At 39.7% G+C, this 16,841-nt stretch overlaps 1 protein-coding gene across 3 annotated transcripts in view; it reads right to left on the bottom strand.

The window, feature by feature from the left end:
- The window catches only part of whd (carnitine O-palmitoyltransferase whd), a 255,534-nt gene that overhangs the window by 39,156 nt on the left and 199,537 nt on the right, over window positions 1-16,841 (bottom strand). The window lies entirely within an intron of this gene.

The following is a 16,841-nucleotide window of genomic DNA, read 5'->3' as shown; positions in this document are numbered from 1 at the left end:
TTTATATAACTGTAACCTTAAAATACTTCACAGTTATTGTTGACAGAATGGAACCACATACCTTCAAAAGAAAGTAATGCTGTGTAATAGAAAAGCTCAGTAAGACATAAATATAAACTCAACCACATTGATGAGCAGAACTAACAGAACTGACTTTCTGGCACATCTCCCAAAAATCAGCATTATCAAAATCAACCAAAAGAAAGAAACCAGTCTTGTGGGATAACATACTGAAACTAGTGCTCCAGAAAATAATTTCAGAAAAAAAAAGGCAAGTTCTAGAAGAAATGAAATGACAACTCACGAACAAGGTACTTTGAACTGATGGTATACTCTTCAAGTTACAGACTATCATGGAAGAAGGTATAAATTAGCATAAAAAATCTCATCTGATTTTTAGAAAGGATATAATTTTTCCTTCATCTAATAAAGTAGAAACTGAAAAGTGTGAAACCAATTGCATTAGTCTAGAACTAACATTTATAAAATTTGAATACAGTACTATCTAACAATGGGGAGACCAGCTGAAGTTGAATTAAAGAAATGTCAGCTTTGTTTCCAAAGAAATGTGGAAGCATGTAAAGGAATATAGATTCCAGTGGCACCGACTTTGGGGGGGGGGGGGGCAAGACTTTTTCTGCCCCCACAAAAATGATGTTGGAGGGCAGAGTGTCATTTTGCCTCCCCCCCCCAACATTCTCCGCCTAGATGTTAAGTCCTCTTAAAACGTGGAGTTTCGTAGTCTTCGGAGGTTGCTAAGGTGTTAAATTTGGAGAAGGTGGTAGATGGTTTTATATCAGAAAATGAGATTAGAAAGCAGGCATTCCTCCAGAGAACTACATTTCCCAATGGAGACTGTTCAGGCGGTACATCTGGTGGTAGAGTTTCCACATTTCATATCATGAAATGCATAATAAACAGTAATAGGACATTTATTAAGGAGATGTATTCATGAAGCAAGTTCTAATTTTTTTGCTTGTACATAAAACATTCTTTCAAAATATTTATTTATGAAAAGTTCTATTTTTCTGTTTACTTTTGAATATTGTTGAAAATTATGTACATAAGACTCGTTTAAAAATGTAATGTATTTGAGAAACAAGCTCTATTATTGTTCTGTTTTTCTGTTTGTTTGTGAATATTGTTATTACATAGGAATGTTTGCATTAATAGTTGTTCCCCATTTCACATGCCTGTGTTCATGTTAATCATAATTACCCGAAGTATTAGAAAAAATAGGTAAAGATGATGATGTCCATGATTAGGTTTCAAAAGGCAACTGATGTTATTGATGAAACCTTGCTCTGAAAATGAGATTCTGTAACTTACAGGAACTAAGTGAAGACAAAGAAGGGTTATCTACAATCTGAACAAGAATCGAACTGCTGAAATTAAGTAATATGAAGCAAAAACAACCATTTGCAAAGGAATACGGTAGAGTCATGCTTTTAAAATGGTTAATAAAGGAAATATTATGGAAATCAAATTTGGAAAAGCAAACGAAATACAAATTTAATGATCTATGATATTGTCGTTTGATTAAAGATGTAAAGGATCTGAAGGAATTTTTAAATAAAATACGAACTGTCTTGTAGATAAAAATAAATAAATATCCTTATCAGCTCCAACTGATCACCGGTAAACAAGTAGTGACAGGTTGATCCAAAATGGTGATATACAGTACAGTACAGTCTCGTTAATCCGAACTAATTGGGACCGCAGTCTGTTCAGATGAAGAAATTTTCAGATTAATCGGAAAATATTTTCTAATAATAATGTTATTGTTTTTACTCCCACTAACTATTTTTAAGGTTTCCGGAGACGCCTAGATGCCAGGATTTTCTCCCGCAGGAGTCCTTTACGTGCCAGTAAATCTACCGACAGGAGGCTGACGTATTTGAGCACCTTCAAATACCACTGGACTGAGCCAAGTTGGGGTCAGAAGGCCAGCGCATCAACAGTCTGAGGAAAATAGTTTCTACAATAGAGTACAGTACATACTGTAATTTGAAATGTCCATTCTTTAGCAGTTACATTAATAAAATACTGTATAAAATTACAGTAAGGTAGTTAAGAACCCATAAAGGTGTAAACGACTAAAACTAGGTTAAAACTTTTCTCCTAAAACTGCTAAAATGCGGTAACGGGTTACACTTTTACATTGTGCCCAGGATGCGAAGAGCTGCTTGTGATGTTTATTTAATAGTTCTGCCGCTCTCTCAGTGGTGAACACGTGACTCACTGCAGCACACCACAGTTGTGAAGGTCTCTGGGTGATTCTGCCTTCTCAGTTAGCTGCCGGCTTTGTCTCAGCTTATTAGTAGCGCTACTCTGTGATAAATTAGATTAAGTTAAGGCTTGAAAATGGCAAGCAAACAAAAGCACAGGTCTTTTACTCTTAAAGAAAAATCTGAAGTGCTGAAACGGTTGGATAAGGGTGACAGTGCATCAAAATTATCTGTCGAGTCTGGTGTTGGAAAAGGTACGATTTCCGACTGGAAGAGAAACAGTTTTGTACAGCATCGTCAACAGACATCTTTAAAATCCGCCAAACATCAAAAGTGTCCAAATTCGATAAACTTGATGAAACGCTTTATTTATGGTTTTCACAGGAGAGGCAAAAAGCTACTCCGTTAAGTTGACCTCTTGTTTAAGAAAAGGCGCGTCATTTAAGTACATTATTAATTTAATTTTGTGTGGCTATTTCTAGCCGAGTGCAGCCCTTGTAAGGCAGACCCTCCGATGAGGGTGGGCGGCATCTGCCATGTGTAGATAACTGCGTGTTATTATGGTGGATGATAGTGTTATGTGAGTTGCAGAGATGGTGGGGACATCACAAACACCCAGCTCCCGGGCCACTGGAATTACCCAATGAAGGTTAAAATCCCCGACCCGGCTGGGAATCGAACACGGGACCCTCTGAACCGAAGGCCAGTATGCTGACCCCCTTTTTCTTTTCTTGCTAGTGGCTTTACGTCGCACCGACACAGATAGGTCTTATGGCGACCATTCAGCCAACGAGTCGGACAATACATTATTGAATGGAGATGTTTCATTCACTGCCAGTACTGGATGGTTCGATACATGGAAGAAAAGGCATGGAATACGTCAGTTAACAAGAACGGGAGAACAGTTATCTGGTGATGATGCTGCTGCAGAAGATTACATCAGGGAATATAATGACTTGGTAGCATCAGAAAATTATTCACCACAGCAGGTGTATAACTCCGATGAAACAGGTTTAAATTTCAAAGCCCTTCCCAGTAACAGCCTTGGGTCTGCGGAGGAGTCTTGTGCACCTGGGTTTAAGATGAGTAAGGAATGTGTTACTGTATTAGCGTGTAGTAATGCTGCAGGAACAAATAAACTGCCCCTAATGGTTATCGGCAAATCAGCAAAACCAAGGGCATTTAAAAAACTGTAACACGAACACTCTTCCAGTTTACTATAGAAATTAAAGAAAGGCATGGATGGGTGCACAACTTTTCAAAGAATGGTCTGAAAACCAATTTGTTCCCTCAGTAAAAATTTTTAGTGTAAAAAGTGGTTTTCCTTCTCGGGCATTGCTCTTAACTGACAATGCTCCATTGTACCCAGCAGTGAGTGAATTAACTTGCGGTGAAATAAGAGCAATTTTCTTGCCTCCTAATGTTACATCGATATTGCAGCAAATGGACCAGGGCGTTCTACAAAATGTAAAACTTGTGCATAAACGGAAACTTCTCAGGTACGTGATTGAGAATGAGAGTTCACTTACTATTCTTCAAAAACTGAAGAACGTGAATGTAAAAGATGTGGTTTACTGGGCAGCAGAGGCATGGGAGGGTGTCAGTGAGCAGTCCATGAGGAAAACGTGGAAGAAATTGTGGCCAGGTCTCGCATTCATTGAGAGTCCAGCGGAAGCATCTGGAAAAGTCAATCTTCTTGAAATCATTCAACAACTTCCTGGGTGTGAGGAAGCCAATGAAAATGACATTAGCGAGTGGATGGAAGCTGATTGTCGTCAATTACAAATAGACCAAGAAATTGTAGCTATGGTAGAGAAAGAATCTGGAGTTGATGAGGAACAGAGCGACGACGAAGAAGACCACAATGAACAACTAGTGTCACATTCAGATGCCGCGGCCGCCTTAGAACTTGCCGTACACTACGTCGAGCAACACTCCGCTGTTACACCCACTGATGTAATGTTTATGAGGTGCTGGTTTAACACTGCATTTTTGAGTAGGTTCCAATCACTACAGCAAAAGAAACTAACAGACTTCGTAAAGATAAACGACCAGTGATTGATGGTTTATGATGTGTAATTATGTTTACATTAAGTTATTCTAGTAAAATATGACTAATAAAATGCAAGTAACTCTTCATTCTATATGTTCTTTCATTTCAATAAGGAGAATTTAAAAAAAAATTGAATATTTCAGTTCAGATTAACCGGACTTTTGGATTAACGGGATTCGGATTAACAGGACTCTAGTGTATTTAAATTTCATAACTGGATCAATGAAAAGAAAAAAGTTCATTTCATCAGTTAAGCATAATGGACCTGTCCTGTCCTCTCCTGTAGTTTTCAGACTTTTCATCATCATCATCATCATTAGTTTACAGTCCCAAGTCTGATCAGTTGCCATAAGACAGTTCCAGATCATCCTGTCATTTGCCACTTCTTTCATTGAAACGTAACACCATACCTGGATGTCAATTCAAATTTATTTAAGGAAGGTCTCTCTAGGTCTTCCTTCAATGAAACCTGCTACAATAGTTCTTATTAAATTGGAGTGGTGCATTGTGTGGGTCCACCAAAGATTTTCTTCAAACATGTTCCTCAACATACTCCCCAACCCTGGATGGATGCTCCTCCAACCTTATAAGAGTTTATCAAACCTCTCAGCAGAATGAAAACAGGGAAGGCTCCAGGATCAGACAACATTCCTGTTGAACTAATTCAAAGTGGAGGTTCATGTAAAAACCAGGCTTTTCTATCAGATTCTTCTAATCTGGAAAACCAAATATGTTCTTGCTGCCATGAAAAACTCCAGAACAGTTGCAATCTTCAAGAAAGGTGATCGCAGTATCTGTGGAAACTACCGTGGTATATCCCTGCTCTCCATAGCTGGAAAAATATTTGCTGGAATCTTAGTGTTTAAGGTTATAAACTTCATAATTGGTTCTGTATTGAGTTGAGATTACACGTAAAGTAAATACAAAAACTTATTATTTCCACCTTCTCAATACATATTAATCCTGCAATGTTTACAATAACATTGTAATATTACAAATAACATTGTAATATTGTAATGTAACATTGTAATATTGTAATGTTACAAATTGTAATATTACAAATAACATTGTAATATTGTAGTTATTGTAAACATTGCAGGATTAATATGTACTGAGAAGGTGGAAATAATTTTTTGAATTTACTTTACGTGGAATCTTAGTGAATCGACTTAAGGTTGTTTCTGAGAGGTTACTACCTGAATCTCAGCGTGGGTTTTGTGCTTCTCATGGTACAAGTGACATGATCTTCTGCACAAGATAACTCCAGGAGAAGTGCAGAGAACAAATGACACCTCTGTTCTTAGTGTTCTATGACCTTGAAAAGGCCTTTGATAAGGTTCCTTCAAATGCTATGTGGATGGTTTTGAGGCGCTTTGGATGCCCCAAGCATTTTGTTGGTCTGATCCACGCTCTCTATGATGGTATGGTTGGTCCGGTACTGTAACAGAATATCTCAGAAGAATTTCCAATCACAAATGGACTCAAGCAAAGATGTGTACTTGCACCTACACTTTTTGCCCTATACCTGGCAGCTATGCTTTAAGAGACAACGCCTGCAAACAACACAGGTGTGGAAATTAAATATCGGTATGGTGGGGGGGCTTTTCAATCAGGCCAGACTTCGCTCCAGAAGATTAACCTATTCCACCTGGGTCACAGAATTGCAATATGCAGATGACAATGTTTCTCCAGCCCACACACCAGAAGAGCTTCAACAATCTGTCATCTGCTTCAACAGAGCTTATGAACGTTTTAGCCTGACTATCAACATTCAGAAGACCAAGTGCTTACTCAGCCTGCTCCTGGAACCCCCTCCCCAGATTTTGACATCATCATATCTGGCACAGCTCTAGAAAGGGTGGAGCACTTCTCGTACCTTGGGAGTATTGTCTCAATGCATTGTATCTCTGAGTACACGGGCAAACAGAATACAGGCTGCCCATGTGGCCTTTGGACGTCTCCCACATCGTGTATTCCAGAACAAAGATCTAAGTATCCGCACGAAAATAATGGTGTAAGAAGCTGTTATTTCTATGTTACTCAAAAGGTGTGAAACCTGGACCCTGTATCACCGGGACATCAAGAAACTGGAACGCTTTCATCAACAAAAACTTAGATCCATTATAATCATCAAATGGGATGACTATGGAACTTATATAGCAGTTCTCAAGAAAGCAAAGCTGAACAGTATTGAAGCCACCACCGTTGGTCATCGGCTTAGACAGGCATGCCGTATCCATCGTATGAGTGACAGCAGACTCCCTCGGCAAATCCTGTTTGGTGAACTCAGCACTGGCATGAGGACTCGTGGTCCTCCTCTGAAGCGATATAAAGACCAACTTAAGCAGGCCATGAGAAGAGTAGATATAAACCCAAATACTTGGCATACTCTCGCATTGGATCGCCCTCGCTGACGTGCTACCATCTCAGCTGCAGTTGCATAGTTTGAGTAGGAACATCAAAGACAGGAAGAGGAAACTCACCGGAGACAGAAGCTACATCAAACACTGCCACGGCCCCCACCTTCCATCGGATGAAACGTGTGGCCGCATGTTTTATGCAAGAATTGGTGTGGACTAAGGATTACGGAACTGCAAGCGAGAAACGAAAGCTCGGATACGAGTATCGGCCAACACCGACGACGACCTCAGAGAAGAAGATCGTTACGCAAGTGTATTTCTTTCTATGTCCAGTGCGATGACTGCACGTTAGGTGTTGTCTAGTGTAATGATGATGATGTAAGAAAAGAGGAAACCCAGTGTCAGCACATATCTTACTTCTGTTGAAAAACACCAAGGGGTCTGCCCAAGGCTTAAGGTCTCCATCCGACAAACAAATCACCATCAACTGCGTCACATGCCCTTGCTCCATATGAGCACTGAGGAGAGGATTGAAATTGAGCACAGGCTTTTGGCACGCAATCTAGTTAATAAGAATAGTGGTGGAGGTAATTACTGTTTTGAGAGTAAATACTATGACAAACAACAACCACTTCTCCTATCCTGCCACCCAATATTCTGATGTGAAAACTTCTTCCATGAACGGGACTTTAACTGGCTGATCATGGTGCCAGACCATGGCTACCAGGTGGGCTTCTTCCCGGATCACATTATCAAACGTACAGTACTGTGTTCATTCTCGTACCTCCACAGTCTCCCCATGCAGTCCTCTCACATAATCCATCTTAATAGGGAGTGACAGAACATCTCCTTGACTAACTCAGCTTCAGTTTTAAACCACAGTGGACTATGGTTAATTCGACATTGGTTAATTTGAATAAAAATTCATTCCTCTTGAAAATCCTATCCTAATCAATGCAAACAAATCCTATTTAATTCGAATTTTTGAAGTTTAAATTTGGATAATTCGAAGTCAGGATTTTATCGCAAGTTACTTGTGTAACGTAAAACAGAAGCTAAAGGTTTCCACCTATTCAATACTATTTATTGTAACCTTTAAAAAGTTACATATATTTGATGAAACTAGTTTTGGTCTGGATAGAGACCATCATCAATCAGTCAAAATCAATAAAGGTTAAGTCAAGACATGAATTATAGGTAAAATTTATGAAGCATGCATGTGTTGTTGAAATTCAGTGCAAGACAAATAAAGATTTGGATGTTAAAAGACTCATCACTGAACATCAAGAACTCATGCTTGCTTAAAAATTTTATCTATAATTCATGTCTTGCCATAATTTTTATTGATTTTGACTAATCATGGTCTGTCTCCAGCAAGACCGAAACTAGTTTCATCAAATATATGTAACTTTTTACAGGTTACAATAAATAGTACTGAATAGGTGGAAACCTTTAGCTTTTGTTTTACCTTATACTGCTCTTCAATAATATGAAGTTTATTACCTAAGTTACTTGTGTAACAGTTCCACGAACTGAAGTCTTCAAATAATTCCCAAGAATATTTTATTGAAGCTTCCTAACTATGGTCAGGTAGTCGCTATCGTTAACAGATGTAATTTTTATCTCTGCGACCGTCAATGTCGACATGGCCTTGATCATCGCTTGTCTATGGGCATCTGCACTTGGCCACCGGAAATCTTCCCCTTCCCCAACCCAAAATTGTCAAGCTTGGAATGTGAGCAAACAATTTCAAACTGTTTCTATAAAGTATGTTTCAAAAAGAAAGAAACCATTGCAGAAATTGTTTCAGGAAAATTAGAAATGCACGTGGAACCTGAGTGGTGGCACGAAGTAGTGACTGATGTCAGTGATGATGTGTATTTAGCTGTTGATACTGAAGTTGCAGTATGTTGAGAAGTAACAGGAGAAGAGATTCTAAGAAGTGTTAAATAATTCCAATCCATCCAATGATGAAGAGGAGAGCAGTCATGACGTTTTTTTTCAAAATGGCGCCCGGTAATGACGACGTAGTGTTTTATTCTCCGAGTAAATTAACCGTAAAATGTGACGAAAAGTGCGGGAAATGTCGAAGATTAGTGAAAAATGGAATGTTGTGTGATTCATGTGATCGATGGTGGCATTATAAGTGCGGAAATAGCCCTAGAGACGTAAAAACTAATGAAAGTGTTGACTGGATTTGTGAGCAGTGTGTTCGGAATGTTGTTGTTGGCGACGGCGTTGACGAAGCACCGAAAACAGTCGATGAGGAATATAAAAGTGCATTAGAAATTATAAACATTCTAAAAAAGGACAATGAGACTCTTAAAGTTGAAAATCAAGAATTAAAAGAAAGACTGCGATCGCTAGAATTTGGGACTGACCCTTCTTCGAGTGATATACCGGTACAAGTAACAAACTCGAGCACGTGGTGTCAAGTAGTTCGTGGATGGCCGGCTAAGAAGAAATCTACAACTGAATTTCCGGAAATAAACATCAGAAATAGGTTTTCTGCCCTAAATAATTTAATTCTGGAAGAAAGTGATCGCGCGCATGAAACCAAATCATCACGATCCGCTGCCGTTGCCGTGCCGAGTTTAAAATTTAGGCCTAGAATTCAGATGCAAGACCCAGTTAGGCCTAAATCAGCGAAGGTAGCTGTGTTTGGTGATAGCCAAGGAAGGGGAATTGCGGGAGTGATTAACGACGAGAATATAGCAGCAACCGGAGAAATATATCCAGGAGCTTCTATCAGCAGTGTTGTGGAAAACGTAGAAGCAGCAACTACGAACTTTGGGAGCGGCGATGCAGTGCTTATCATCGGTGGGACGAACGACGTAGCTCACGATGACGCCAAGAATGTAAGATCACAACTTAAACATACACTAGGGAAGCTGACCCACACTAACGTTTTTGTAGTGAATGTGCCCCACAGGCATGATTTGAGTAGATACTCGTGTGTGAACATTGAAGTGGACAAGGTCAATACAGATATTGTTAAAATTTGTAAATATTTTCGGAATACTCAGGTTATTGAATGCGGCAGTTTTGAGAGATACTGTTATACAAAACATGGTCTCCATCTAAACAATTCAGGTAAATGAAAGATAGCAAATATTGTTCTAGATTTTATTAATCTTAAGATATGTACTGTAAAACAGGTAACTCCCTTGAGTTATAATACTGACCAGGAAAACTAGTAAAAAGAGCCAGCTGTACTTCAAGCTGGCTCAGTCCACTAGAAAGAGAAACTCAGGATAGCAAGGACTTTCAAGTTACCCAATCGCAACAGTCAAGTTTTAGGGAGGAAGGGGGTCTGAGATTGCTCTTGGTAAACTCTCAAAGTGTAGTAAATAAACAATTAAAATTCGGTACATTGATGGAATCTTATGAGACTGATGTGGTGATAGGAGTGGAATCGTGGTTGAAAGAAGGGGTGGGTAATAGAGAAGTATTTCCAGAAGGGTACACAGTCTATCGTAGAGACCGAGGAGATAAAAAGGGAGGGGGGTGTTTATTCTGGTGAAGGAAACTTACTGTTCACATGAATGGTTTACCGATTATTATTAAGCGTATGGAATTTACAGAATGGACAAGTATATACAATATTATACAAAAGAAAAACCTGCAAAGAATACAAGGTAAGTAGGGAACAATTACACATGAATATCTAAATTGTTTATGCACTGCACTAGGGATACTGAGACATCAGCAAAGTCTTTTCGGTCTCCAACCATAAGCACGCAGAGGGCATTCGTCCATTATATGATGCATGGTCTGGACTAAAGCACCACAATCACATGCTGGAGAGTCCCTGAAGCCTCACTGGTGAAGGGAGAATGCAGATCTTCCACAATTTGTGCGGAACCTGTTTAGTGATGCCCACGTTCTTCTTGGCAAGCTGAAACCAGCTGGGGCGTGGTTTGGATTAAAGAGGCTTGGCCACTCCGGAGCTGTACGAATCCATTGCTCTTTCCATTCCTCTTTTAAATTGAAACCAGCATCCATTAGATTCTTAGCTGTTTTCATTGGTGGCTTACGGGATTTCAGCCTTTGTCTCCAGAGATCTGCAACATCTCTATGGATAGGTAGAGTTGGATTGGACATGATCTTATTATATTCTTGAACAAGGGCTCTTGAACGTCGCAAGCTTGGTGGAGCAATGTGGGACAGGACTGGCAGCCAGTGCGTTGCAGTAGGCTTCAGAGTACCAGAGATGATACGCATGGTGGTGTTAAGTTGTACATCGACTTTCTTCACGTGGCAACTGTTAAGCCATACTGAAGAGCAATATTCAGCTGCAGAATACACGAGGCCAAGCGCAGTACGTCGTAATGTGTCCGCTGAAGCACCCCATGAAGTTCCACACAATTTAAACAGAATATTATTACGTGATCTCAACTTAGATCCGAGGTTTTCAAGATGCTTTCTATAAGATAGGGTTCGGTCAAGCGTTACCCCGAGGTACTTTGGGTTAGGATTGTGCTTTAGCACTGAGCCATTGAAGCGTACTTGGAGTTTTGTATTAGCCAACTTGTTGTGGAGATGGAAGCAAGCAGATTCTGTCTTATTCATACTGGGTTGTAGTCTCCAGTTTCGGAAGTAAGAGCTAAGTGTATCCAGGTCAGACGTCAGGATGGCCTCGGCATGGCTGAGATCTGGATGTTGAATGGCAATGGCCAGGTCGTCTACATAAGAGAATTTTACTGATTTTGTCTCAGGAATATCTGATATGTAGAGATTGAATAGAAGAGGTGCCAATACTGATCCCTGAGGAAGGCCATTTTTTAGTTTCCTAAGACGACTGATGTCATCATACATGACAACACGGAAGAGCCTTTCGGTTAGCATATTGTTGATCAGTGTGCTTACAGTTTTGCAAGGGATAACTCGTTGCAGCTTCAACATCAACCCTTGCCTCCACACAGTATCATATGCAGCCTTTAGATCTACAAAGACTGCAGATGTTTTAGAGCCCCTTTGAAAACCAGCCTCAATGTGAGTTGTTAGTGCTAGCACCTGGTCAACACAGCTTCGGTTCTGCCTGAATCCAGCTTGCTCTACTGGGATCACTTCATTAATGGCCAAACTAATTCTGTTGTACACAAGTCTCTCAAGGAGTTTATAGCAAACACTCAGCAATGCTATTGGTCGGTAGCTATCGACTTGGTCTTCCGGTTTACCGGGTTTCAGAATTGCAATGATCTTGCTTACCCGGAATTCATTTGGCAGATGCCCAGACGATAAGATATTAGAGTAGAATTTAGCCAACCAGAGCCTTGTGTTTGGACCACTATGTATCAGAAACTCAGGAAATATCCCATCAAAGCCAGCAGCTTTACCAGGTTTGAGGCTTTTAATAGCAGTATCTACTTCCAGATGTGAAAAAGGTTCCGAGTATATGGAGTTGTCCTGCAAGTTGCTTTTCTGTTGTTTGAGCAACTTCTTTACTTGGACGGTATGTTTCTTATCAGAGGGCGCTCGTGACATTTTAACAATATGTTCAGCTACTAGGTTGGGGGTGATGCAACCATTTCTCTTGTGGCAGGTTCTGCTTCCGGTAAGTTTCCTGAGAAGACTCCAGGCTTTTCTGCTGGACTGTTTGAAGTCCATAGTCTCAACCGTATTGTTCCACTTCTGCTGTCGAGATTCATCTAAACTCTGTAACAGAGCACTTGCTATTTCAGGATCTCCACCCTGTAAATACTCTTCATAGAGTGTCTCACAAGTTTCATTCCATCCAGGGATATACTCTTTCTGCAGCCCTCTTAGAATATATTTCTTGGCAATTGAGATAATAAGTCCAGCAAAACGTTCGTAGTTAGACTGAATAGGCGGTATGAATCGGACACATTTGTCAAGATCTTCTGAAAAGCAATCCCACTTGGCTTTATTGAAATTCCAGCGTGGTCGAGGTGTGCTTTTAACCAAAGGTATTTGTATTCCTGTAGTTATCATGACAGGTCTGTGTTGACTGTGGGGAAAGTTTTCCATTACTTTCCTTGCAGTAGGCAGGACAATACCGTTTACATTTTCAGTGACAAAGCAAAGATCAGGATTGTATTCTCTCTTCCAGCGGGCTGACTTAAAGGTTCCTCTATCTTTCACATCGAAAACCAGGTGTAGATTATTAGCTTCAGCCCAGGTGACTAGTTGAGAGCCACATTCATCTGCATCATCATATTTCCAGTTCGGATGGTGACTATTGAAATCTCCGACATATATTGCTGGATGATTCTGGGTGAGGAGCACTTCATTTGACCAAGCCACAGATAGTGGTTTATATACATTTACCATTTGATGCCCGATATATCAACAGTTACCACGTGAACATCGTCAGTTACCGTTGCTGAAATGAGCCGAACATCTTGTAGATTTGAACGAGCATAGGTTGCTGCCCCATACGTTTGGTGGTAGGTTGCCCCAATAGCGATATAACCAGGAATTTTTCCTCTCGATCTTAGCTGTTCCTCAGTCGCAGTATGAGTTTCTTGAATGGTCACTAAATCGATGTTTTCAAGAAGGATTCTAGAAAGATGTTCACTCTTCGATCTGGATATGCCTTCGATGTTTATTTGGCATATTCGTAAAGAAGGTCCTAGTATCTTTGCAGGTTGGTCCTGAGAAGGACCATTTGCACAAGTTCTCTCTGAGTCCATTTGGCCAGGAGATCAACGCCTGTTGATAGTTTGGCTGCCGATTTGTTGTTGCTCGCTTAGCACCACCCGGGGAACACGTGCAGGGCAATGTGGAGGTAAATCCTGCGGACGTGAGCAACGTTCATTCCCCGGTTTACCGATGAAAGGGATGAAATATTAGGGATAAAATTAGTTTGTGATAATATGAAAGAGGTGGGAATTATAGGAACATACAGGCCTGGAAGAGAGGAAAGAGACATGGAAATCTTTGAGAAAATAATAGATTATACTCGTAAAAACAATAATAATGATATGGTAATATTTGGGGGAGATCTAAACTTGCCTGAAGTTGAATGGAAAGGAGCTGCAAGTGAAGCCCATGAACAGAAACTGGCAAATAAGTTAATTTGGGAGGGAGGATTTACACAAGTAGTACAAGAACCGACTCGTCTCAATAACTTACTAGATGTATTCTTGGTTAAACCATGGGAAATTGTTGATAAAACTGAGGTAATTGAAGGAATAGGAGACCATAAGGCTGTAATAATGGATGTAGGACTCGTACCAAAAAGGCTTAATAAGAGGGTTACACAAGACAAGAAATTGTACAGAAAAACTAAAGTTGATGAATTTGGGACTTACCTTAAATCACAATTCAGTTCTTGGATAAGTGAAGGGAGTAACGTGGATACACTTTGGGCTAAATTTAAAGGAATCATTTGGGAAGGAGAGAAGAGATTTGTACCCGTTAAGAAGGGTAAAATGACCTCAGACCCTGTTTATTATACAAGGGAAATAAGAAAATTAAAAAGAAAATATAGAATAGTAAACAGGAAAATCAAAGAGGGTAGGGAGAGTAGAGAAACTAGAAAACAGCTAATGAGGGAACTGAATAGAGTGAAAAAGGAAGCAAAAGAGAATTATATGAATGGCATACTTCAAGAGGGTAATGACCACAAAGGGAAATGGAAAAAGCTGTATTCATACATCAGGAATCAAAAAGGAAAAGGAATCCAAATTCCTACAGTGGTGGGAGAAGGGGGTGAACACTATTTAACAGATACTGAGAAAGCAAACCTATTTAGTAGGGAATTTAGAGATTCAGTAGATGATTGTCAAGAGTTGGAAACCGAAACAGAAGAGAGAGGGAGAGAGACAGAGGGAAACAAGAAGCTTCTCATTCACAAACGAAGATATTTTCAGAGAAATCCAACTGCTTCAGCAAGGAAAAGCAGCAGGAAGTGATCAAATTACTGGGGAGGTATTAAAGACAATGGGGTGGTACATAGTGCCTTATTTAAAATTTCTCTTTGACTATGTCATAAATAATAGTGTAATACCAAAGGAATGGAAGAAATCTATAATAATACCAATTTATAAAGGAAAGGGTGATAAAAGGAAACCAGAGAACTACAGACCAATCAGCCTGACCAGTATAGTTTGTAAAATACTGGAGAGTTTAATATCGAAGTACATTAGAGGGATATGTGATGATAAAAATTGGTTCATAAGGAGCCAGTATGGATTTAGAAAGAAATTTTCTTGTGAGGCACAACTCGTGGGATTTCAGCAGGACATATCAGATCAGTTGGATTCAGGAGGTCAGTTAGATTGCATAGCCATAGATCTTTCCAAAGCCTTTGATAGAGTGGAACATGGAATATTATTAAAGAAATTGGAGGGAATAGGATTGGACGTAAGGGTTACACGTTGGATAAAAACATTTCTAAATTCAAGGGTTCAGAAAGTCAAAGTAGGAAATAATGTATCTCAGGAAGAGAAAGTTTGGAAGGGAATTGCACAGGGTAGTATAATCGGTCCGTTACTTTTCTTAATATACGCAAATGATTTAGGGAACAATATAACATCAAAAATAAGAGTGTATGCAGATGACATAATTGTTTATAGGGAAATAAATAACATTGAGGATTGTTCACATTTACAAAGGGACCTTGAAAGTATCCAACAATGGGTTGAAGAAAATAATATGAAGGTTAATGGAGGCAAATCAACTGTTACAACTTTTACAAACAGGAGCTTTAAAACTGAATTTGAATATACTTTGGATGAGGTAGTTATCCCAAAAGATGGCAAGTGCAAATACTTAGGTGTGAGATTTGAAAGTAATTTGCACTGGAAGGGTCATATTGATGACATTGTTGGGAAAGCATACAGATAGTTACATGTCATAATGAGGCTACTTAAAGGATGCAACAAAGAATTAAAAGAAAAAAGTTACTCGAGTATGGTTCGTCCATTATTGGAATATGCAAACAGTGTTTGGGATCCTCACCAAGAATACCTAATAAAAGAAATAGATAGTGTGCAGGGGAAAGCAGCAAGATTTGTAACAGGGGATTTCAGGAGAAAGAGTAGTGTATCAGAAATGTTAAAGGAACTTGGGTGGGAAACTTTAAGTAAGAGAAGGGAGAAAACTAGACTTATAGGATTATATAGAGCCTATACAGGAGAAGAAGCATGGGGAGATATCCGTGAGATGCTTCAGTTGGAAAATAATTATATCGGCAGGACTGACCACAAATATAAAATTAGAAGGAATTTTAGCAGAAGCGATTGGGGTAAATTTTGATTCATTGGGAAGGGTGTGAAGGAGTGGAACAGTTTACCAGGGGTAGTGTTTGATCCTTTTCCAAAATCTGTACAGATATTCAAGAAGAGAATAAACAGCAACAGAGAAAATAAATGAAGTGTTATGCCCGAGTGCACCAACCTCGGTAAAGAGAATACCGCGGTAAACTTCACAATTTTACCAGGGTAAAGTCGTATTTCTGTTGCACCAAGCTCGGTTTCGAGTTTACCGACATTTTACCGCGGTATAATGTTTACCACGCGTGAGCGAGCGGTTAACTAAGAAAACCGCGGTAAAGTTGTATTTGTGCTCTGTGGTTAAAGATTCCAAGATGGAGCTTAACAACTATAGGTTATATCTCCAGTATCTTAATCAGTTTGAAAGAAATGAAGGGAGAATTATAGAAGAGAGACGCGATTTATTTGAAGAATTAAGCGATGTTTCGTTCCAGAGAAGATTTAAATGGTGAACAATTGGAATGCCCGACTGGGAGAAACTGTCCTATGTCGCCTAGAAATCGTCTTTTAATAGCGCTGCGGTTCTATGCAACTGGAACATTTCAAGGAGTGATCGTTGACGTCTGTGATGTTGACAGAACAACTGTATGCCGCATAATACACAAGGTTTCTGATCTACTTGCGTCGTTATCGCCACAGTTCATTCAACTTTCACTTACGCAGCGAGAACAAAGAGAGGTTATGGAAGGGTTTCATACAATAGCTGGGTTCCTTGGTGTATTGCGTGCGCTGGACTGCACTCATGTGCGAATACAGTCTCCCGGAGGTGAAAATGGGGAGGTATTTAGAAATAGGAAAGGTTATTTCTCGCTAAACATGCAAACTGTGAGCGATTCGAACCTCACGATACGAGATATTGTAGCAAGATGGCGAGGGTCGACTCATGTTAACACAATATTTCACAATTCTCGGCTGAGAGCGCGTCTCGAGACGAGAGAAATAGCTAATGGCTATATTT

Source organism: Anabrus simplex, chromosome 1, assembly GCF_040414725.1.
Source record: "Anabrus simplex isolate iqAnaSimp1 chromosome 1, ASM4041472v1, whole genome shotgun sequence".
NCBI lineage: Eukaryota > Metazoa > Arthropoda > Insecta > Orthoptera > Tettigoniidae > Anabrus > Anabrus simplex.
Note: the sequence above shows the minus strand (reverse complement) of the source record. Positions and strands in the feature narration are given on the sequence as shown.